Source organism: Triticum urartu, chromosome 5A (genome assembly GCF_056163025.1).
Source record: "Triticum urartu cultivar PI428250 chromosome 5A, HENAU_Tu73, whole genome shotgun sequence".
NCBI lineage: Eukaryota > Viridiplantae > Streptophyta > Magnoliopsida > Poales > Poaceae > Triticum > Triticum urartu.
In genome coordinates, this window is record NC_141877.1 from 54,216,888 (window position 1) to 54,241,823 (window position 24,936).

Genomic DNA, 24,936 nt, shown 5'->3' on the forward strand with positions numbered 1-24,936 from the left:
TGCAAGTGAAAGGCAATTATGACAATATATGATGGACTGACTGAGATGATAAAAGCTGGTATGAACTCGACCTCTTTTGTTTTTGTAAATATGATTAGTTCATCGTTTCTGATTCAGACTATTATGAATAAACATGTTTGCAACGGCAACAAGAGATCATAGTTTCTTGTGCCATGCTTGATTAGCTAGGAGCTTATAATGGTTTACCTTGCGTGCCAACATGCTATTAAAATGGTTGTGATGTGGTATGATAGGGTGGTATCCTCCTCTGAATGATTTAAGTGACTTGACTTGGCACATGTTCACGCATGTAGTTGAAACAAAATCAACATAGCCTTCACGATATTTATGTTCATGGTGGGTTATATCCTACTCATGCTTGCATTCGATGTTGATTAATTTTAATGCATGTTCATGACTATTGTCGCTCTCTAGCTAGTCGCTTCCCAGTCTTTTTCTAGCCTTCACCTGTACTAAGCGGGAATACTGCTTGTGCATCCAATCCCATAAACCCCAAAGTTATTCCATATGAGTCCACCATACCTACCTATATACGGTATCTACCTGCCGTTCCAAGTAAATTTGTATGTGCCAAACTCTAAACCTTCAAATAAATATCCTGTTTTGTATGCTCGAATAGCTCATGTATCAACTAGGGTTGTCCGTATCTTCCATGTTAGGCGGGTTATTCTCAAGAGGAGTGGACTCCGCTCCTTGTTGGGGAACGTAGTAATTTCAAATTTTTCCTACGCACACGCAAGATCATGGTGATGCATAGCAACGAGAGGGGAGAGTGTTGTCCACGTACCCTCGTAGACTGAAAGCGGAAGCGTTAGCACAACGCAGTTGATGTAGTCGTACGTCTTCACGATCCGACCGATCAAGTACCGAACGTACGGCACCTCCGAGTTCAGCACACGTTCAGCCTGATGATGTCCCTCGAACTCCGATCCAGCCGAGTGTTGAGGGAGAGTTTTGTCAGCACGACGGCGTGGTGACGATGTTGATGTTCTACCAACGCAGGGCTTCTCCTAAGCACCGCTACAGTAATATCAAGGTGGATTATGGTGGAGGGGGGCACCGCACACAGCTAAAAGATCAAACGATCAATTGTTGTGTCTATGGGGTGCCCCCCTGCCCCCATATATAAAGGAGCAAGGGGGGTGCGGCCGGCCAGGGAGGAGGCGCGCCAGGAGGAGTCCTACTCCCATCGGGAGTAGGACTCCCCCCTTTCCTAGTTGGATTAGGACTTGGGAGGGGGAAAGAGTGGAGGAGAAGAAGGAAGGGGCGGCGCCGCCCCCCTCTCCTTGTCCGATTCGGACTGGGGGGAGGGGCACGTGGCCCAGCCCTAGCCGCCTCTCCTCTGTTCCACCTAGGCCCACTAAGGCCCATTAAGTCCCCGGGGGGTTCCGATAACCTCCCGGTACTCCGATAAAATCCCGATTTCACCCGGAACACTTCCGATATCCAAACATAGGCTTCCAATATATCACTCTTCATCTCTCGACCATTTTGAGACTCCTCGCCATGTCCGGGATCACATCTGGGACTCCGAACAACCTTCGGTACATCAAAACATATAAACTCATAATATAACCGTCATCGAAATTTTAAGCATGCGGACCCTACGGGTTTGAGAACTATGTAGACATGACCGAGACATGTCTCCGATCAATAACCAATAGCGGAACCTGGATGTTCATATTGGCTCCCACATATTCTACGAAGATCTTTATCGGTCAGACCGCATAACAACATACGTTGTTCCCTTTGTCATCGGTATGTTACTTGCCCGAGATTCGATCGTCGGTATCTCAATACCTAGTTCAATCTCGTTACCGGCAAGTCTCTTTACTCGTTCTGTAATACATCATCCCGCAACTAACTCATTAGTAGCAATGCTTGCAAGGTTTAAGTGATGTGCATTACCGAGAGGTCCCACAGATACCACTCTAATATTCGGAGTGACAAATCCTAATCTCGAAATATGCCAACCCAACAAGTACCTTCGGAGACACCTATAGAGCACCTTTATAATCACCCAGTTATGTTGTGACGTTTGGTAGCACACAAAGTGTTCCTCCGGTAAACGGGAGTTGCATAATCTCATAGTCATAGGAACATGTATAAGTTATGAAGAAAGCAATAGCAACATACTAAGCGATCGGGTGCTAAGCTGACGGAATGGGTCATGTCAATCACATCATTCTCCTAATTATGTGACCCCATTAATCAAATGACAACTCATGTCTATGGTTAGGAAACATAACCATCTTTGATCAACGAGCTAGTCAAGTAGAGGCATACTAGTGACAATCTGTTTGTCTATGTATTCACACATCTATTATGTTTCCGATTAATACAATTCTAGCATGAATAATAAACATTTATCATGATATAAGGAAATAAATAATAACTTTATTATTGCCTCTAGGGCATATTTCCTTCAGTCTCCCACTTGCACTAGAGTCAATAATCTAGATTACACAGTAATGATTCTAACACCCATGGAGCCTTGGTGCTGATCATGTTTTGCTCGTGGAAGAGGCTTAGTCAACGGGTCTGCAACATTCAGATCCGTATGTACCTTGCAAATTTCTATGTCTCCCACCTGGACTAAATCCCGGATGGAATTGAAGCGTCTCTTGATGTGCTTGGTTCTCTTGTGAAATCTGGATTCCTTCACCAAGGCAATTGTACCAGTATTGTCACAAAAGATTTTCATTGGACCCGATGCACTAGGTATGACACCTAGATCGGATATGAACTCCTTCATCCAGACTCCTTCATTTGCTGCTTCTGAAGCAGCTATGTACTCCGCTTCACATGTAGATCCTGCTACAACGCTTTGTTTAGAACTGCACTAACTGATAGCTCCACCGTTCAATGTAAACACGTATCCGGTTTGCGATTTAGAATCGTCCGGATCAGTGTCAAAGCTTGCATCAACGTAACCATTTACGATGAGCTCTTTTTCACCTCCATAAACGAGAAACATATCCTTAGTCCTTTTCAGGTATTTCAGGATGTTCTTAACCGCTGTCCAGTGATCCACTCTTGGGTTACTTTGGCACCTCCCTGTTAGACTTATAGCAAGGCACACATTAGGTCTAGTACACAGCATTGCATACATGATAGAGCCTATGGCTGAAGCATAGGGAACATCTTTCATTTTCTCTCTATCTTCTGCAGTGGTCGGGCATTGAGTCTTACTCAACTTCACACCTTGTAACACAGGCAAGAACCCTTTCTTTGCTTGATCCATTTTGAACTTCTTCAAAACTTTGTCAAGGTATGTGCTTTGTGAAAGTCCAATTAAGCGTCTTGATCTATCTCTATAGATCTTGATGCCCAATATATAAGCAGCTTCACCGAGGTCTTTCATTGAAAAACTCTTATTCAAGTATCCCTTTATGCTATCCAGAAATTCTATATCATTTCCAATCAACAATATGTCATCCACATATAATATTAGAAATGCTACAAAGCTCCCACTCACCTTTTTGTAAATGCAGGCTTCTCCAAAAGTCTGTACAAAACCAAATGCTTTGATCACACTATCAAAGCGTTTATTCCAACTCCGAGAGGCTTGCACCAGTCCATAAATGGATCGCTGGAGCTTGCACACTTTGTTAGTTCCCTTTGGATCGACAAAACCTTCTGGTTGCATCATATACAACTCTTCTTCCAGAAATCCATTTAGGAATGCACTTTTGGCATTCATTTGCCAAATTTCATAATCATAAAATGCGGCAATTGCTAACATGATTCGGACAGACTTAAGCATCGCTACGGGTGAGAAAGTCTCATCGTTGTCAATCCCTTGAACTTGTCGAAAACCTTTTGCAACAAGTCGAGCTTTGTAGACAATAACATTACCGTCAGCATCAGTCTTCTTCTTGAAGATCCATTTATTCTCAATTGCTTGCCGATCATCAGGCAAGTCAACCAAAGTCCACACTTTGTTCTCATACATGGATCCCATCTCAGATTTCATGGCCTCAAGCCATTTTGTGGAATCTGGGCTCACCATCACTTCTTCATAGTTCTTAGGTTCATCATGATCTAGTAGCATGACTTCCAGAACAGGATTACCGTACCACTCTGGTGCGGATCTTACTCTGGTTGATCTACGAGGTTCAGTAGCAACTTGATTTGAACTTCCATGATCATCATCATTAACTTCCTCACTAATTGGTGTAGGCGTCATAGAAACTGGTTTCTGTGATGAACTACTTTCCAATAGAGGAGCAGGTATAGTTACCTCATCAAGTTCTACTTTCCTCCCACTCACTTCTTTCAAGAGAAACTCCTTCTCTAGAAAGGATCCATTCTTAGCAACGAATGTCTTGCCTTCGGATCTATGATAGAAGGTGTACCCAACAGTCTCCTTTGGGTATCCTATGAAGACACATTTCTCCGATTTGGGTTCGAGCTTATCAGGTTGAAGCTTTTTCACATAAGCATCGCAGCCCCAAACTTTCAGAAACGACAACTTTGGTTTCTTGCCAAACCACAATTCATAAGGCGTCGTCTCAACGTATTTCGATGGTGCCCTATTTAATGTGAATGCGGCCATCTCTAAAGCATAACCCCAAAATGATAGCGGTAAATCTGTAAGAGATATCATAGATCGCACCATATCTAGTAAAGTACGATCATGACGTTCGGACACACCATTACGCTGTGGTGTTCCGGGTGGCATGAGTTGCGGAACTATTCTGCATTGTTTCAAATGTAGACCAAACTCATAATTCAAATATTCTCCTCCACGATCAGATAGTAGAAACTTTATTTTCTTGTTATGATGTTTTTCAACTTCACTCTGAAATTCTTTGAACTTTTCAAATGTTTCAGACTTATGCTTCATTAAGTAGATATACCCATATCTGCTTAAATCATCTGTGAAGGTGAGAAAATAACGATATCTGCCACGAACCTCAACATTCATCGGACCACATACATCTGTATGTATGATTTCAAACAAATCTGTTGCTCTCTCCATAGTTCCGGAGAACGACGTTTTAGTCATCTTGCCCATGAGGCACGGTTCGCAAGTACCAAGTGATTCATAATCAAGTGGTTCCAAAAGTCCATCAGTATGGAGTTTTTTCATGCGCTTGAAGGAAATATGCCCTAGAGGCAATAATAAAGTTATTATTTATTTCCTTATATCATGATAAATGTTTATTATTCATGCTAGAATTGTATTAACCGGAAACATAATACATGTGTGAATACATAGACAAACAGAGTGTCACTAGTATGCCTCTACTTGACTAGCTCGTTAATCGAAGATGGTTATGTTTCCTAACCATAAACAAAAGAGTTGTTATTTGATTAACGGGATCACATCATTAGGAGAATGATGTGATTGACATGACCCATTCCATTAGCTTAGCACTCGATCGTTTAGTATGTTGCTATTGCTTTCTTCATGACTTATACATGTTCCTATGACTATGAGATTATGCAACTCCCGTTTGCCGGAGGAACACTTTGTGTGCTACCAAACGTCACAACGTAACTGGGTGATTATAAAGGAGCTCTACAGGTGTCTCCAAAGGTACATGTTGGGTTGGCGTATTTCGAGATTAGGATTTGTCACTCCGATTGTCGGAGAGGTATCTCTGGGCCCTCTCGGTAATGCACATCACATAAGCCTTGCAAGCATTGCAACTAATGAGTTAGTTGCGAGATGATGTATTACGGAACGAGTAAAGAGACTTGCCGGTAACGAGATTGAACTAGGTATTGAGGTACCGATGATCGAATCTCGGGCAAGTAACATACCGATAACAAAGGGAACAACGTATGTTGTTATGCGGTCTGACCGATAAAGATCTTCGTAGAATATGTAGGAGCCAATATGGGCATCCAGGTCCCGCTATTGGTTATTGACCAGAGACGTGTCTCGGTCATGTCTACATTGTTCTCGAACCCGTAGGGTCCGCACGCTTAAGGTTTCGATGACAGTTATATTATGAGTTTATGAGTTTTGATGTACCGAAGGAGTTCAGAGTCCCGGATGAGATCGGGGACATGACGAGGAGTCTCGAAATGGTCGAGACGTAAAGATCGATATATTGGACGACTATATTCGGACATCAGAAAGGTTCCGAGTGATTCGGGTATTTTTCGGAGTACCGGGTAGTTACGGGAGAATCAATGGGCCTTGATGGGCTTTAGTGGGAAGAGGAGAAAGGGCCAAGGGGCTGCTGCGCCCCCCCCTCCCCTCTGGTCCGAATTGGACTAGGGAAAAGGGGGCCGGCCACCTCTCCTTCTCCTCCACTTCCTTCTCCCTTCCTCCCCTCTTGGTGGACTCCTACTAGGACTTGGAGTCCTAGTAGGACTCCACATCCTGGCCGCACCTATTGCCTTGGCCGGCCTCCCCTCCTCCACTCCTTTATATACGGGGGCAGGGGGCACCCTATAGACACACAAGTTGATCCACATGATCTTTTCCTTAGCCGTGTGCGGCGCCCCGGCCACCATAGTCCTTGATAATATTGTAGCGGAGTTTAGGCAAAGCCCTGCTGCATTAGTACATCAAGATCGTCACCATGCCGTCGTGCTGATGGAACTCGTCCCCGACACATTGCTGGATCGGAGTCCGGGGATCGTCATCGAGCTGAACGTGTGCTAAAACTCGGAGGTGCCGTAGTTTCGGTGCTTGATTGGTCGGGCCGTGAAGACGTACGACTACATCAACCAAACGCTTCCGTTGTCGATCTACTAGGTATGTAGATCACACTCCCCCCTCTCGTTGCTATGCATCACATGATCTTGCGTGTGCGTAGGAAATTTTTTGAAATTACTACGTTCCCCAACAGTGGCATCCGAGCCTAGGTTTTATATGTTGATGTTATATGCACGAGTAGAACACAAGTGAGTTGTGGGCGATATAAGTCATACTGCTTACCAGCATGTCACACTTTGGTTCGGCGGTATTGTTGGATGAAGCGGCCCAGACCGACATTACGCGTACGCTTACGCGAGACTAGTTCTCCCGACGTGCTTTGCACAGAGGTGGCTTGTGAGTGACAGTTTCTCCAACTTTAGTTGAACTGAGTGTGGCTACGCCTGGTCCTTGCGAAGGTTAAAACAGCACCAACTTGACAAACTATCGTTGTGGTTTTGATGCATAGGTAAGATTGGTTCTTGCTTAAGCCCGTAGCAGCCACGTAAAACTTGCAACAACAAAGTAGAGGACGTCTAACTTGTTTTTGCAGGGCATGTTGTGATGTGATATGGTCAAAACATGATGAGATATAAGTTGTTGTATGAGATGATCATGTTTTATTAAAGTTATCAGCAACTGGCAAAAGCCTTATGGTTGTCTCTTTATTGCATAAGATGCAAGCACCAAATAATTGCTTTACTTTATCGCTATGCGATAGCAATAGTTGCAAGAGCAATAGTTGGCAGGACGACCGTGTGACGACACATTGATATAGATCAAGATGATGGAGATCATGGTGTCATGCCGGTGACGACAGAGATCATGACAGTACTTTGGAGATGGAGATCAAAGGCGCAAGATGATGATGGCCATATCATGTCACATATTTTGATTGCATATGATGTTTATCTTTTATACATCTTATTTTGCTTAGTTTGACGGTAGCATTTTAAGATGATCTCTCACTAATTATCAAGAAGTGTTCTCCCTGAGTATGCACCGTTGCGAAAGTTCTTTGTGCTGAGACACCATGTGATGATCGGGTGTGATAGGCTCTACGTTCAAATACAACGGGTGCAAAACAGTTGCACACGCGGAATACTCAGGTTATACTTGACGAGCCAAGCATATACAGATATGGCCTCGGAACACGGAGACCAAAAGGTCGAGCGTGAATCATATAGTAGATATGATCAACATAGTGATGTTCACCAATGAAACTACTCCATCTCACGTGATGATCGGACATGGTTTAGTTGATTTGGATCACGTAATCACTTAGAGGATTAGAGGGATGTCTATCTAAGTGGGAGTTCTTAAGTAATATGATTAATTGAACTTAAATTTATCATGAACTTAGTCCTGGTAGTATTTTGCAAATTATGTTGTAGATCAATAGCTCGCGTTGTTGTTTCCCTGTGTTTATTTTGATATGTTCCTAGAGAAATTTGTGTTGAAAGATGTTAGTAGCAATGATGCGGATTGGATCCGTGATCTGAGGTTTATCCTCATTGCTGCACAGAAGAATTATGTCCTTGATGCACCGCTAGGTGACGGACCTATTACAGGAGCAGATGCAGACGTTATGAATCTTTGGCTAGCTCAATATGATGACTACTTGATAGTTTAGTGCACCATGCTTAATGGCTTAGAATCGGGACTTCAAAGACGTTTTGAACGTCATGGACCATATGAGATGTTCCAGGAGTTGAAGTTAATATTTCAAGCAAATACCCAAGTTGAGAAATATGAAGTCTCCAACAAGTTCTATAGCTAAAAGATGGAGGAGAATCGCTCAACTAGTGAGCATGTGCCCAGATTGTCTGAGTACTACAATCGCTTGAATCAAGTGGGAGTTAATCTTCCAGATAAGATAGTGATTGACATAATTCTCTAGTCACCATCACCAAGTTAGTAGAACTTCGTGATGAACTATGATATGCAAGGGATAACGGAAACGATTCCCAAGCTCTTCGTAATGCGGAAATTGACGAAGGTAGAAATCGAGAAAAACATCAAGTGTTGATGGTAGACAAGACCACTAGTTTCAAGAAAAGGGCAGAGGGAAGAAGGGGAACTTCAAGAAGAACAGCAAGCAAGTTGCTGCTCAAGTGAAGAAGCCCAAGTCTGGTCCTAAGCCTGAGACTAAGTGTTTCTACTGCAAAGGGACTGGTCACTGGAAGCGGAACTACCCCAAGTGATTGGTAGATAAGAAGGATGGCAAAGTGAACATAAGTATATTTGATATACATGTTATTGATGTGTACTTTACTAGTGTTTATAGCAACCCCTCAGTATTTGATACTAGTTCAGTTGCTAAGATTAGTAACTCGAAACGGGAGTTGCAGAATAAACAGAGACTAGTTAAGGGTAAAGTGACGATGTGTGTCGTAAGTGGTTCCAAGATTGATATGATCATCATCGCACACTCTCTATACTTTCGGGATTAGTGTTGAACCTGAATAAGTGTTATTTGGTGTTTGCGTTAAGCATGAATATGATTTGATCATGTTTATTGTAATATGGTTATTCATTGAGAATAAATTGTTGTTCTGTTTACATGAATAAAACCTTATATGGTTACACACCCAATGAAAATAGTTCGTTGGATCTCGATCGTAGTGATACACATAATCATAATATTGAAACCAAAAGATGCAAAGTTAATAATGATAGTGCAACTTATTTGTAGCACTGCCGTTTAGGTCATATTGGTGTAAAGCGCATGAAGAAACTCCATGCTGATGGGATTTTGGAATCACTTGATTATGAATCAGTTGATGCTCGCGAACCATGCCTCATGGGCAAGATGACTAAGACTCTGTTCTTCGGAACAATGGAGCGAGCAACAGATTTGTTGGAAATCATACATACTGATGTATGTGGTCCGATGAATATTGAGGCTCGCGATAGGTATCATTATTTTCTGATCTTCACAGATGATTTGAGCAGATATGAGTATATCTACTTGATGAAACAAAGGTCTGAAACATTTGAAAAGTTCAAAGAATTTCAGAGTGAAGTGGAGAATCATCGTAACAAAAATGAAAGTTTCTACGATATGATCGTAGAAGTAAAATATTTGAGTTACGAGTTTGGTCTTCAATTAAAACAATGTGGAATAGTTTCACAAACTCATGCCACCTGGAACACCACAGCATAATGGTGTGTCCGAACGTCATAACCGTACTTTATTAGATATGGTGCGATCTATGATGTCTCTTACCGATCTACCACTATCGTTTTGGGGTTATGCATTAGAGACAGCTGCATTCACGTTAAATAGGGCACCATCTAAGTCCGTTGAGACGACACAATCTGAACTGTGGTTTGGCAAGAAACCAAAGTTGTCGTTTCTTAAAGTTTGGGGTTGTGATGCTTATATGAAAAAGTTTCATCCTAATAAGCTCAAACCCAAATCGGAGAAATATGTCTTCATAGGATACCCAAAGGAGACTGTTGGGTACACCTTCTATCACAAATCCAAAGGCAAGACTTTTGTTGCTAAATTCGGAGTTTTTCTAGAGAAGGAGTTTCTCTCAAAAGAAGTGAGTGGGAAGAAAGTAGAAAACTTGATAAGGTAATTGTACCTTCTCCCTTATTGGAAAGTAGTTCATCACAAAAATCTGTTCTTGTGACTACTACACCAATTAGTGAGGAAGCTAATGATGATGATCATGTAACTTCAGATCAAGTTACTACCGAATCTCGTAGGTAAACCAGAGTGAGATCCGCACCAGAGTGGTACGGTAATCCTATTCTGGAGGTCATGTTACTTGACCATGACGAACCTACGAACTATGAGGAAGCGATGATGAGCCCAGATTCCGCGAAATGGTTAGAGGCCATGAAATCTGAGATATGATCCATGTATGAGAACAAAGTTTGGACTTTGGTTGACTTGCCCGATGATCGACAAGAAATTGAGAATAAATGGATCTTCAAGAGGAAGACGGACGCTGATAGTAGTGTTACTATCTACAAAGCTAGAATTGTCGCAAAAGGTTTTCGACAAGTTCAAGGTGTTGACTACGATGAGAGCTTCTCACTCGTATCTATGCTTGAGTCTGTCCGAATCATGTTAGTAATTGCCGCATTTTATGAAATCTGGCAAATGGATAAACAAAAGTGCATTCCTTAATGGATTTATTAAAGAAGAGTTGTATATGATGCAACTAGAAGGTTTTGTCAATCCGAAAGGTGCTAACAAAATGTGCAAGCTCCAGCGATCCATCTGTGGACTGGTGCAAGCATCTCGGAGTTGGAATATACGCTTTGATGAGTTGATCAAAGCATATAGTTTTATATAGACTTGCGGTGAAGCCTGTATTTACAAGAAAGTGAGTGGGAGCACTACAGCATTTCTGATAAGTATATGTGAATGACATATTGTTGATCGGAAATAATGTAGAATTATTCTGTAAAGCATAAAGGGGTGTTTGAAAGGAGTTTTTCAAAGAAAGACTTCGGTGAAGCTGCTTACATATTGAGCTCCAAGATCTATAGAGATAGATCAAGACGCTTGATAAGTTTTTTCAATGAGTACATACCTTGACAAGATTTTGAAGTAGTTCAAAATGGAGCAGTCAAAGAAAGAGTTCTTGCCTGTATTACAAGGTGTGAAGTTGAGTAAGACTCAAAGCCCGACCACGGCAGAAGATAGAAAGAGAATGGAAGTCATTCCCTATGCCTTGGCCATAGGTTCTATAAAGTATGTCATGCTGTATACCAGATCTATTGTATACCCTGCACTGATTTGGCAAGGGAGTACAATAGTGATCTAGGAGTAGATCACTGGACAGCGGTCAGAATTATCCTTAGTGAAATAAGGATATGTTTCTCGATTATGGATGTGACAAAAAGGTTCGTCGTAAAGGGTTACGCCGATGCAAGTTTTAACACTAATCTAGATGACTCTAAGTCTCGTTCTAGATACATATTGAAAGTGGGAGCAATTAGCTAGAGTAGCTCCATGCAGAGCATTGTTGACATAGAAATTTGTAAAATACATGTGGATCTGAATATGGCAGACCCGTTGACTAAGATTCTCTCACAAGCAAAACATGATCACACCTTAGTACTCTTTGGGTGTTAATCACATAGCGATGTGAACTAGATTACTGAATCTAGTAAACCCTTTGGGTGTTGGTCACATGGCGATGTGAACTATGGGTGTTAATCACATGATGATGTGAACTATCGATGTTAATCACATGGTGATGTGATCTAGATTATTGACTCTAGTGCAAGTGGGAGACTGAAGGAAATATGCCCTAGAGGCAATAATAAAGTTATTATTTATTTCCTTATATCATGATAAATGTTTATTATTCATGCTAGAATTGTATTAACCGGAAACATAATACATGTGTGAATACATAGACAAACAGAGTGTCACTAGTATGCCTCTACTTGACTAGCTCGTTAATCAAAGATGGTTATGTTTCTTAACCATAAACAAAAGAGTTGTTATTTGATTAACGGGATCACATCATTAGGAGAATGATGTGATTGACATGACCCATTCCATTAGCTTAGCACCCGATCGTTTAGTATGTTGCTATTGCTTTCTTCATGACTTATACATGTTCCTATGACTATGAGATTATGCAACTCCCGTTTGCCGGAGGAACACTTTGTGTGCTACCAAACGTCACAACGTAACTGGGTGATTATAAAGGAGCTCTACAGGTGTCTCCAAAGGTACATGTTGGGTTGGCATATTTCGGGATTAGGATTTGTCACTCCGATTGTCGGAGAGGTATCTCTGGGCCCTCTCGGTAATGCACATCACATAAGCCTTGCAAGCATTGCAACTAATGAGTTAGTTGCGAGATGATGTATTACGGAACGAGTAAAGAGACTTGCCGGTAACGAGATTGAACTAGGTATTGAGATACCGACGATCGAATCTTGGGCAAGTAACATACCAATGACAAAGGGAACAACGTATGTTGTTATGCGGTCTGACCGATAAAGATCTTCGTAGAATATGTAGGAGCCAATATGGGCATCCAGGTCCCGCTATTGGTTATTGACCGGAGACGTGTCTCGGTTATGTCTACATTGTTCTCGAACCCGTAGGGTCCGCACGCTTAAGGTGTTGATGACAGTTATATTATGAGTTTATGAGTTTTGATGTACCAAAGGAGTTCGGAGTCCCGGATGAGATCGGGGACATGACGAGGAGTCTCGAAATGGTCGAGACGTAAAGATCGATATATTGGACGACTATATTCGGACATCGGAAAGGTTCCGAGTGATTCGGGTATTTTTCGGGTAGTTACGGGAGAAGCAATGGGCCTTGATGGGCTTTAGTGGGAAGAGGAGAAAGGGCCAAGGGGCTGCTGCGCCCCCCCCCCCTCCCCTTTGGTCCGAATTGGACTAGGGAAAAGGGGGCCGGCCACCTCTCCTTCTCCTCCACTTCCTTCTCCCTTCCTCCCCTCTTGGTGGACTCCTACTAGGACTTGGAGTCCTAGTAGGACTCCACATCCTGGCCGCACCTATTTCCTTGGCCGGCCTCCCCTCCTCCACTCCTTTATATACGGGGGTAGGGGGAACCCCATAGACACACAAGTTGATCCACGTGATCTTTTCCTTAGCCGTGTGCGGCGCCCCAGCCACCATAGTCCTCGATAATATTGTAGCGGAGTTTAGGCGAAGCCCTGTTGCAGTAGTACATCAAGATCGTCACCATGCCGTCGTGCTGACGGAACTCTTCCCCGACACTTTGCTGGATCGGAGTCCGGGGATCGTCATCGAGCTGAACGTGTGCTAAAACTCGGAGGTGCCGTAGTTTTGGTGCTTGATTGGTCGGGCCGTGAAGACGTACGACTACATCAACCAAACGCTTCCGTTGTCGATATACTAGGTATGTAGATCACACTCCCCCCTCTCGTTGCTATGCATCACATGATCTTGCGTGTGCGTAGGAAATTTTTTGAAATTACTACGTTCCCCAACAGCGCTTTACATCGATATGACCTAAACGGCAGTGCCACAAATAAGTTGCACTATCATTATCAACTCTGCATCTTTTGGCTTCAACATTATGAATATGTATATCACTACTATTGAGATTCATAAAAAATAGACTACTCTTCAAGGGTGCATGACCATAAAAGATATTACTCATATAAATAGAACAACCATTATTCTCTGATTTAAATGAATAACCGTCTCGCATCAAACAAGATCCAGATATAATGTTCATGCTCAACGCTGGCACCAAATAACAATTATTTAGGTCTAATACTAATCCCGAAGGTAGATGTAGAGGTAGCGTGCCGACCGTGATCACATTGACTTTGGAACCATTTCCCATGCGCATCATCACCTCGTCCTTTGCCAGTGTTCGCTTGATCCGTAGTCCCTGTTTCGAGTTGCAAATATTAGCAACAGAACCAGTATCAAATACCCAGGTGCTACTGCAAGCTCTAGTAAGGTACACATCAATAACATGTATATCACATATACCTTTGTTCACCTTGCCATCCTTCTTATCCGCCAAATACTTGGGGCAGTTCCGCTTCCAGTGACCAGTCTGCTTGCAGTAGAAGCACTCAGTCTCAGGCTTAGGTCCAGACTTGGGTTTCTTCTCCTGAGCAGCAACTTGCTTGCTGTTCTTCTTGAAGTTCCCCTTCTTCTTCCATTTGCCCTTCTTGAAACTGGTGGTCTTACTGACCATCAACACTTGATGCTCCTTCTTGATTTCTACCTCCGCTGCCTTTAGCATTGCGAAGAGCTCGGGAATTTTCTTATCCATCCCTTGCATATTATAGTTCATCACGAAGCTCTTGTAGCTTGGTGGCAGTGATTGAAGAACTCTGTCAATGACACTATCAACCGGAAGATTAACTCCCAGCTGAGTCAAGTGATTATGGTACCCAGACATTCTGAGTATATGTTCACTGACAGAACTATTCTCCTCCATCTTGCAGCTGTAGAACTTATTGGAGACTTCATATCTCTCAATCCGGGCATTTGCTTGAAATATTAACTTCAACTCCTGGAACATCTCATATGCTCCATGACGTTCAAAATGTTTGAAGTCCCGGTTCTAAGCCGTAAAGCATGGCACATTGAACTATCGAGTAGTCATCAGCTTTGCTCTGCCAGACGTTCTTAACGTCGTCAGTTGCATCAGTAGCAGGCCTGGCACTCAGCGGTGCTTCCAGGACATAATTCTTCTAGGCAGCAATGAGGATAATCCTCAAGTTACGGACCCAGTCCGTGTAATTGCTACCATCATCTTTCAACTTTGCTTTCTCAAGGAACTCATTAAAATTCAACCGAACAACAGCACGGGCCATCTATCTACAATCAACATAGACAAGCAAGATACTATTAGGTACTAAGTTCATGATAAATTTAAGGTCAATTAATCATATTACTTAAGAACTCCCACTTAGAAAGACATCCCTCTAATCTTCTAAGTGATCACGTGATCCAAATCAACTAAACCATAACTGATCATCACATGAAATGGAGTAGTTTTCAATGGTGAACATCACTAAGTTGATCATATCTACTATATGATTCACGCTCGACCTTTCGGTCTCAGTGTTCTAAGGCCATATCTGCATATGCTAGGCTCGTCAAGTTTAACCTGAGTATTCTGCGTGTGCAAAACTGGCTTGCACCCGTTGTAGATGGACGTAGAGCTTATCACACCCGATCATCACGTGGTGTCTGGACACGACGAACTTTGGCAACGGTGCATACTCAGGGAGAACACTTTTTATCTTGAAATTTAGTGAGAGATCATCTTATAATGCTGCCGTCAATCAAAGCAAGATAAGATGCATAAAAGATAAACATCACATGCAATCAATATAAGTGATATGATATGGCCATCATTATCTTGTGCTTGTGATCTCCATCTCTGAAGCACCGTCATGATCACCATCGTCACCGGTGCGACACCTTGATCTCCATCGTAGCATCGTTGTCGTCTCGCCAATCTTATGCTTCCACGACTATCGCTGCCGCTTAGTGATAAAGTAAAGCATTACAGGGCGATTGCATTGCATACAATAAAGCGACAACCATATGGCTCCTGCCAGTTGCCGATAACTCGGTTACAAAACATGATCATCTCATACAATAAAATTTAGCATCATGTCTTGACCATATCACATCACAACATGCCCTGCAAAAACAAGTTAGACGTCCTCTACTTTGTTGTTGCAAGTTTTACGTGGCTGCTACGGGCTTAGCAAGAACCGTTCTTACCTACGCATCAAAACCACAACGATAGTTTGTCAAGTTGGTGTTGTTTTAACCTTCACAAGGACCGAGCGTAGCCACACTCGGTTCAACTAAAGTTGGAGAAACTGACACCCTGTAAGTGCATCTAGTGCCACCCCTAGTTGGTTTTGGAGTATTGACGACAAACCTAGCTGAGGGACTAATGTGTTTGTGAGAATTGCAGGAAAACATAGGTAGAAGTCCCTCATTGATTCGGTTTTACTACCAGAGATGACCCCTAAAAATGTACGAAGACATTGAAGACAATGGTGGCTTATGAAGATATTCATATTGAAGACAATGACATGAGAAGACTCCCTATGAAGCTTTTGGAACTCGAAGACCTAGATCCTTCGTAGTTTTATTTCATTCATGTTGTGTCATAGGAACCACTGTACTGTTAAGTGGGGTCGAAGAGAACCAGTCAGAATGACTGAAGTGATGCCTAATTCAAATCCTATGTCTTCGAGCGAAGACTTTGAGAGAAAATCTTGTCCAGAGTCAGACAAGTCAGCTTTACTTGTAGCCCAAGTAAAGTTGCCGTGTGAGTTCAAAATTCGACCGTTGGTACACGTGTCAGTTCCTTAGTGACCCAGGGTCATTTCGGACAGATCAGGTCGGGTTGCCAAGTGGCTATAAATAGTCCACCCCCCACAACCATAAATGGTTGGCTGCTCAGATTTCAGTGCACGGCTTTTGTCGTTTGAGAGCAACCCACCTCGAAGCCTTTGAAAGAAAAATTCCCAGTGAGGAGAAAAGCCCTAACCACCCAGAGCCAAAGTAAATTGGGCATCACTTAAGTCTTCGTGTTTGTGTGATCTGAAGACTTATTACACTTGAGGACTGTGCATCCTCCAGACGGTTAGGCGTCGCGTTCTGAGCATCCAAGAGAAATTGTGGATTGTCAGTGAACAAAGTCTGTGAAGGTTTGGGAGTCTACCTTGAAGACTTACCTGAGTGATTGGGCGAGGTCTGTGTGACCTTAGCTCAAGGAGAAAACGGTGAGGACTGGGTGTCTTGGACTAAGTGTCCTTGACTGGGTGTCCGGGACTGTGTGTCCTTTGGTTTAAATACCTAGCCGCTCCAACCAGACGTACAGTTGTCACAGCAACTGGAACTGGTCCAAAAAATCATTGTCTTCAACGTGTCACTGGTTTCATCTTCACTTCCTTTTACTTACAGTTATTCATTGTGAAGCCATTGCATGCTTGCGTTATCTTTTGTCTTCAAAACATGAATGTATGATCTGTTTGGCTTCATAACTTCTTCCTACCTGATCCTTATTACACTGAAGCTGGTTGTGATTGTGCTTTCACTCTATTGAATACATGACCATGGCTGGCTTAGTGTAATCTAACTTCCGCTGCATAGTAATAGGCATAATCTTCACTGTTTGTCTTCATAACTCTCACGTTTTGAAGACTTTCATAAAAATCGCCTATTCACCCCCCCCCCCCTCTAGTCGATATAACGCACTTTCACACCCGCCAGCCACCTGTGTGCAAAGCACGTCGGTAGAACCAGTCTCGCGTAAGCGTACGCGTAATGTCGGTCCGGGCCGCTTCATCCAACAATACCGCCGAACCAAAGTATGACATGTTGGTAAGCAGTATGACTTATATCGCCCAAAACTCACTTGTGTTCTACTCGTGCATATGACATCTACGCATAAAACCTGGCTCGGATGCCACTGTTCGGGAACGTAGTAATTTCAAAATTTTCCTACGCACACGCAAGATCATGGTGATGCATAGCAACTAGAGGGGAGAGTGTTGTCCACGTACCCTCGTAGACCGAAAGCGGAAGCGTTAGCACAACGCGGTTGATGTAGTCGTACGTCTTCACGATCCGACCGATCAAGTACTGAATGTATGGCACCTCCGAGTTCAGCACACGTTCAGCCCGATGACGTCCCTCGAACTCCGATCCAGCCGAGTGTTGAGGGAGAGTTTCGTCAGCACGACAGCGTGGTGACGATGTTGATGTTCTACCGACGCAGGGCTTCGCCTAAGCACCGCTACAGTAATATCGAGGTGGATTATGGTGGAGGGGGGCACCGCACACGGCTAAATGATCAAACGATCAATTGTTGTGTCTATGGGGTGCCCCCTGCCCCCGTATATAAAGGAGCAAGGGGGTGCGGCCGCCCAGGGAGGAGGTGCGCCAGGAGGAGTCCTACTCCCACCAGGAGTAGGACCCTCCCCCCCTTTCCTAGTTGGATTAGGACTTGGGAGGGGGAAAGAGTGGAGGAGAAGAAGGAAGGGGGGGCGCCACCCCCCTCTCCTTGTCCTATTCGGACTGGGGGGGAGCGGCGTGCGGCCCAGCCCTAGTCGCCTCTCCTCTCTTCCACCTAGGCCCACTAAGGCGCATTAAGTCCCCGGGGGGTTCCGGTAACCTCCCGGTACTCCGGTAAAATCCCGATTTCACCCGGAACACTTCCGATATCCAAACATACGCTTCCAATATATCAATCTTCATGTCTCGACCATTTTGAGACTCCTCGTCATGTCCGGGATCACATCCGGGACTCCGAACAACCTTCGGTACATCAAAACATATAAACTCATAATATAACCGTCATCGAAACTTTAAGCGTGCGGACCCTACGGGTTCGAGAACTATGTAGACATGACCGAGACATGTCTCCAGTGAATAACCAATAGCGGAACCTGGATGTTCATATTGACTCCCACATATTCTACGAAGATCTTTATCGGTCAGACCGCATAACAACATACGTTGTTCCCTTTGTCATCGGTATGTTACTTGCCCGAGATTCGATCGTCGGTATCTCAATACCTAGTTCAATCTCGTTACCGGCAAGTCTCTTTACTCGTTCTGTAATCATCCCGCAACTAACTCATTAGTAGCAATGCTTGCAAGGCTTAAGTGATGTGCATTACCGAGAGGGCCCAGAGATACCTCTCCGATATTTTACTAATGGCGCACCACGGGTGCGCCATTAGTATCTGGTATACTAATGGCAGATGCGCCATTAGTATATATAACAGTGCGCCATTAGTATGCCTCCCAGGGGGCCATGTATACCCAGGTGCTTTGGCATACTAATGGCGCACGACAACGAGATGCGCCATTAGTAAGTTCGGCATACTAATGGTGCACTGTTTAATGATGCGCCATTAGTATCCTTTGGCATACTAATGGCACACTATGATGTGATGCGCCATTAGTATGAATATTAGGGTTTTTTATTTTTTATTTTTCTGTTTTTTGCACAGGTTACAAAATGTATAATTGGACAAAATATAAACAGCACACATCAACAACAGATTCATCGAATACAATAGAAGATTAGTCTCTGAATACAATTCATCATTTTAGTCTCCGAATACAATTCATCATATTAGTCTCCGAATTGAAAAGACCGGACAAAGATAGAACATTATATTACAAGTCTCGAGACTGCGAGTTTGTCTTCACATTACAAGTCGATATCGATCATCTAAACTACCATCACATAGAAGAGAGCTGCGGTCATCACGATGAGCATCATCACGATGAAACTCGTCTTCATCCGGTTCCTCCAACGCTCCCTCCCCTCTCCCGCTAGATAGCGGGTGTATCTAGATTCGGCCTCGGCCCTAGTGGCGTACCCTTTGTAACTGTTGCCGCTGAATCGGTGAACCTGTCTCCGACACTCCTCCCAGTCGTCGTAGACTCCGGGAACATTACCCTTGTACACGACATACCACGGCATCGCTATGCAGTAGCCAAACGAAACGTTAGTACCAATTCACAGACAATACATAAGCAATATATAAGTATGCAACAGAACGATCGAAAGAGAAAAGCAAGACATTAATAGCATCGATTACATCTTAAGTTGAACGACTCTCGAAACCAAAGAGACATACTACAAGTTCATTAAAGTTTAATTACAACATGAGCCAATCGATGTTTCAGAACTACACACAGCATCACTGCTTTCGACTCGACTCAAGGGACCGGAGCGTGGATGAAGCCGCCGTCTATCGTGGGAGTCATGAAAGAACGGGCGTTGTCAGCCTGCATTTGTAGGATTGTGTCGATGTCACTGTTGGACGGTTGATTTCTGAGGTAGAACTGCCTCGAGGTACGAAGGACATCTTGATGGATGATTTCCGCAAACTCTGACTGGATGCGAAAGAATTCTTGTCTGATGTCCGCGTCCTGGATTGCCGACACGCTCGCGGCCCAATCTTTGAGTCTACTCGGTAGCAGAAGGTGATGATGGTCCCGTACGATCGCCCGCATGTGATGGATGGCGTAGTAGGCACCCTTCTGACCGCCAGGCGGCTGCTTGACGCAGCAGAACGTCGTATTGTGGGAGAACACGTGCTTGCCGTACTTACGATAGGCCTGGTGAAGGTGCCTCCAGATTTGACGTAGCCGGGGAGAACATCATCAAGAACCTTCTTGACATTTGTGTAGTCTACGTTCGACTGACGGTCCGGGTCGAAATACGTGGCCATGGAATATTTGGGGCTTAGGAGGATGAGCGTGCAATGTGTGTCACTGCAGAAAACACGGAATGTTAAAAGAAAAACGATCGAAAACTAAGAATTCATATGTTACGGGGCGGTTGAGGGGAGGACTTACTCGGGAAAGTAAGGCACGAGGAAGTTATCCTTATCTTGGCTTGCCAGAATGACGCCTTCGAGGTAAGAACTCGTGACTTTCCGGTCCCCAGCGCTGCCCAAGATCTTGGCACGCATGTAGAAGGGGTCGACTATCACGATGTCCGGGGTCTTGTCGCGAATGATCCGCATCTCCATACTCAGCGAAAATAGCCGAACGAAGGTGTAGTGCAGCGGATGAAGGTTCAACATAGCGTGGATGTCATCAAACCGCAGGACGATCGTACCCCCGATGGAGTTATCCACAAAGCCCTTGCCCTCTGGCACCTTGGCCGCAAAAACCGGGTATGCCACATCCTTCTCTCCGAGACGCCGCTTCTCCAAAGAAAGAACACTGTCATGCAGACTCCGCATAGCACCGGTTGTAGCATCGAGCATATTTCTCGGTAGCATCGGCCTACCCGCCACATGCACCCTCCTCGAGATATCCTCAGGTGAAGGTGGCCCGTCCTGAGCACGGATCGTACTCGGTGCCGGCTGGCCCGCACCCTTGTTAGTCTTTCTTTTGCGTGCCTTCTTCTTCTCCTGTAATGGGACCGAGTTCTGCTCACAGACCGCCTTCTTGAGTGTGTTGGGGCTGATCATATTTCGCACCTCGCCTATCTGAGACTCGGTGAAGTCGGCAGCTGGAGGCGTTTCCTGAGAGCTGAACTGCAGACGACGCCTGTTGCAACTTGGCTTCTCCGTGGTACCAGCTAGATCGCGCACGTCTTTTGTTGGGTTGGGTTCTTGAGAAGAAGGCCCCATGAAGTCGCCACCGTACCCATGATCGGCAAAGTACTGATCAACGTTGGCAAATGTATCATCGTCGTCGTCGTTCTGATCCTGTGCCATATGCATGTTTGGATCCAGTGGCATAGGGATGTCCGGCACCGTTGCGGCGGTCTTGCCATGGGGCCGACTTGGCGGCGGCACGACTGGCGGTGTTGTCTTTGGGGTGGTGTCCCCCGCCCCCAAACGAATCTGGCTCTTCGGCCAAAGCAGGGGCCAGCTCAGGCAAGCGCTGAGGGTCATCACGTCATCATCGTCGGCCCCGACGGGTCGAATCGGAGGTAACAACTCGTCGCAGCTTGGCAGCACCCGAACCAGTTGAACCCTAAACAAGTTGGGTGGCATCTGAGTACCGTGGAACAAGGGGTTGCCCGGTTGAACGATTTTGCCCTTGGTGACATCGACCAACTCATTGTTCACGAAGTGCAGGAGAGTGCACGGAACGTCGGCGGCACCCTGCGAAAACATGTAGGGCGTCAGGGATGCCCAGTCAAAGGCAAGGAGATGAAGTCCTCGGCCGAGAGAGGCATAATTAGTTACCGTGATGATGGCGTCGAGCTCGGCTAATGTCGAGGCACCGCCAACGGCGGGCGTGCAGTTGACGGAGGGGCCGCTTGCTGCAGAGGTGCCGGCCGGCGTACACCCGGGTGCATTAAGCTCCCGTGCCGCCTCCGCCGGAGACACCAATGCCGCCTCTGCCGGAGACACCAATGGCCCCGCCATTGCGTTCTGCGAGTTGTTGGCCGTGAAGCTAGGAATCGGGGGCGGCCCTTGTTGGCCACCCGCAATCCATGCACTAATCCCCTGGATCAAGGTAGGCACAATGGCGGTGATCGTCGCTTCGAGTTGTTGTTGCACTTGCTCTTGGACAATCTCCGGAATCCGCCCCACCTGTGCCCTGAGTTCTTGAACCTCGCGCGCCTGGCTTTCCGAGCTGGTCTTTTTCTCCTTTCGCCCACCAGTGTTATAGTATGACGACCATTTTGTCGACAAGCCTTTGCCGGCCACACGACCAGCTGACGTCGGCTTACTGAGCTTATCCTTGTTCTTCATTACATTCAACGCCCTATTTAGAGTGGTGTCCCAAGGGTTGCTCTTAGTCGACCCCGCGCTACTGCTTTCAGTCGCCTGCGGAAGGAATGTGAACCATTTAGAAATTTGGCTTCATTAATTAGAATGCAACCATATGGAGCTAATTACGCGGGGGTGTATTCCTTACCAGAACAAGCGCCCTGGTCTTCGGATCCGTGGTAAGCTCATTTGTTTTCGGGTCCTTCTTGTACCGGGCCCTGACAAAGTTCCTGGTCTGCTTGTCACCGTATTTATCGAAGAGGGGCGGTAGGCCTTGCTCGGCACGGTCCGCCTCCTCCTTGTCCCATATAGGCTCCGCCACTCTGTAACCGCCGGGACCGAGTGTGTGTTCCCCTAAGTTCAGCTCCCGCATTTCATTCCCCCACTTACTTGATTCGGAGCTTGCGGTGCTCGAGCAATTGATCTTGAAGTCTTTGTAGTCATCTTCGGTGATCGAAGGATTTTTCTCCTTGATCTTCTCATAACTCTCACCTTTCTCGATCATTCTCTTCACATTGCTTTTCCAAGTAGACAGGGTCGTGCTCATCTTTGTGAGGGCAGCATTGTTCACTTTATTCCCTTTGAGGCTTGTGTTTTCAAATTCAGCGGGGAACTTGTATCGTTCGTGTAGCTTCGTGAAGAGGAGGTTGCGCAAATTCCCTCGGTCAGGATGCCTGAGGTTCTCGGTGTTGATCGAGACGGTGCTCCGGAGAATGCACCCGAGCTGAAGCGAGTACCCTTGACTATTCGTTCGGGCGCCGTTGGATTCCCGTTGGAGTCCACTTTAGTAACTTCCTCCTTGAGGGTGCGGAGCACGGTCGGGCGCCGGTCCTTTCGTTGCCTCTTCGGTTGGCTGCCATCTGTGCGTGCGCCGCCATCATCAGTGGTGGCATCCTCGGCAGCACCATCAGTGGTGGCATCAGTGGGGTCATCCTCGGCGGTACCATCAGTGGTCTCAGGATCGGTGGGGAAGGCGGCGTCCTCATACAAGTGAGGTTGTTCCTCCATCTCCTGGGACAGCTCCCAGAATTTCTTGCCGCCCGAACCCCCGGCCTCATCGTTGTTGGCCATGTTTCTCTATAAATAGGAACAAAGTTTGGTCAAAAAGTTGGTTATTGTCAAGGAACAAGATCTCTAAGTTGACCAAATAACCTAATTCTCAAGGAATGTCGCCAAAAAGTTGGTTATTGTCAAGGAACAATTGAGAGATGTTTGTGATATTGCCTAGGTGTTTTGGGATAGAACCTGTTAGTGTGTTGTTGCTAAGGTCCAAGTCCACGTTCTCAGGGTAACCTAGTTCTTGAGGGGTGTGTCTAGAAAGTTGGTTGCTGCAAAGATACAAGGTTGTGAGTTTGGTCAAATTGCCTATGATGTTTGTGATATTGCCTTAGATCTTGAAGGCACTGTTGCATGATGCAGTGGTACAGCCAGCATGTGACCTCATCTTTGCAGGCTAATTTTCTAGATTGTAACACTGGGATTTGTGCACAAGCTAAGCTAGCTAAGACAGTAGCTTCCTTGCAACCCACAAAAGACAAAGGAAAAGGGGTGAAAAGGGGGAGATGGTTAGCTTTGATGAGCAGGCAACATCTTCCTAACCCCCTTCTTCTTGTCTCCTCTCACTATCTCTCTCACACACATGGCAAGCAAGGGTGTCTGAGTGTGTGAAAAAAATACTAAACTAATCCAACCACTAAAGCAAATTAATTTTTATTTTGGTTGAGAATCGGGCACCTTCTAGGTCAAGAAAATTGGGCATGACCTTTGCTAATTTTCTTGACCTTGGAGTGCCCCATTTCTCAACCGAAACGGAAATTAATCAACATTTCAGGAGAAAGGGGTCATTTTAGAAGATCACAAGTAGCAGCAGCATCACTTGACAAAATCACAACTAGCAGCAGCAACTCGTAGATAGCAGCAGCATCATCACTTGACAAGTAGTACAGCAGCAGCAGCATGCATGCACTGGTCCATGGCACAAAGTCCATGACCCAGAACAGAGCACTTTACTAAAAATGAAGAAGAAAAAAGGCATGCATGCACTGGTTGTAGCAAATCATCACTTCTGAATCAAAACACCATGCTGGTGTAGCCATAGGCCCACATTAGTCTAAAATCTTGCTTTATTTTTCACAACAGAAAGGTCAAAACAACAATAAAAAGGAGAGCCCAATCTGGTCTAATTGATCCTTGGAAATTATAGAATGTTCATCTATGCATGGAAAAACAACAATTAGGACAGGGAAATTACTATGCAGCTAATAGTCTTTAAGCATTGAAACACAGCTAAGGTTACAACCCAGAAGTGATGGTTAACACTTCTAATAAACATGGCAATTTTAAATTATGACACACAATGCCATAATTAATCAAGAGTTACTACTACAGTACTCATGTACTCCATCTTACAGAGTTACTCCATCACAGCAACAACAACCTTGCAGATCAAAAATGATTTGTGTAATCTGGTTGGTACTCTTACAGTTGCATAAATTGAAAAAAAATTGATCTGTGTGATCTGGGTTA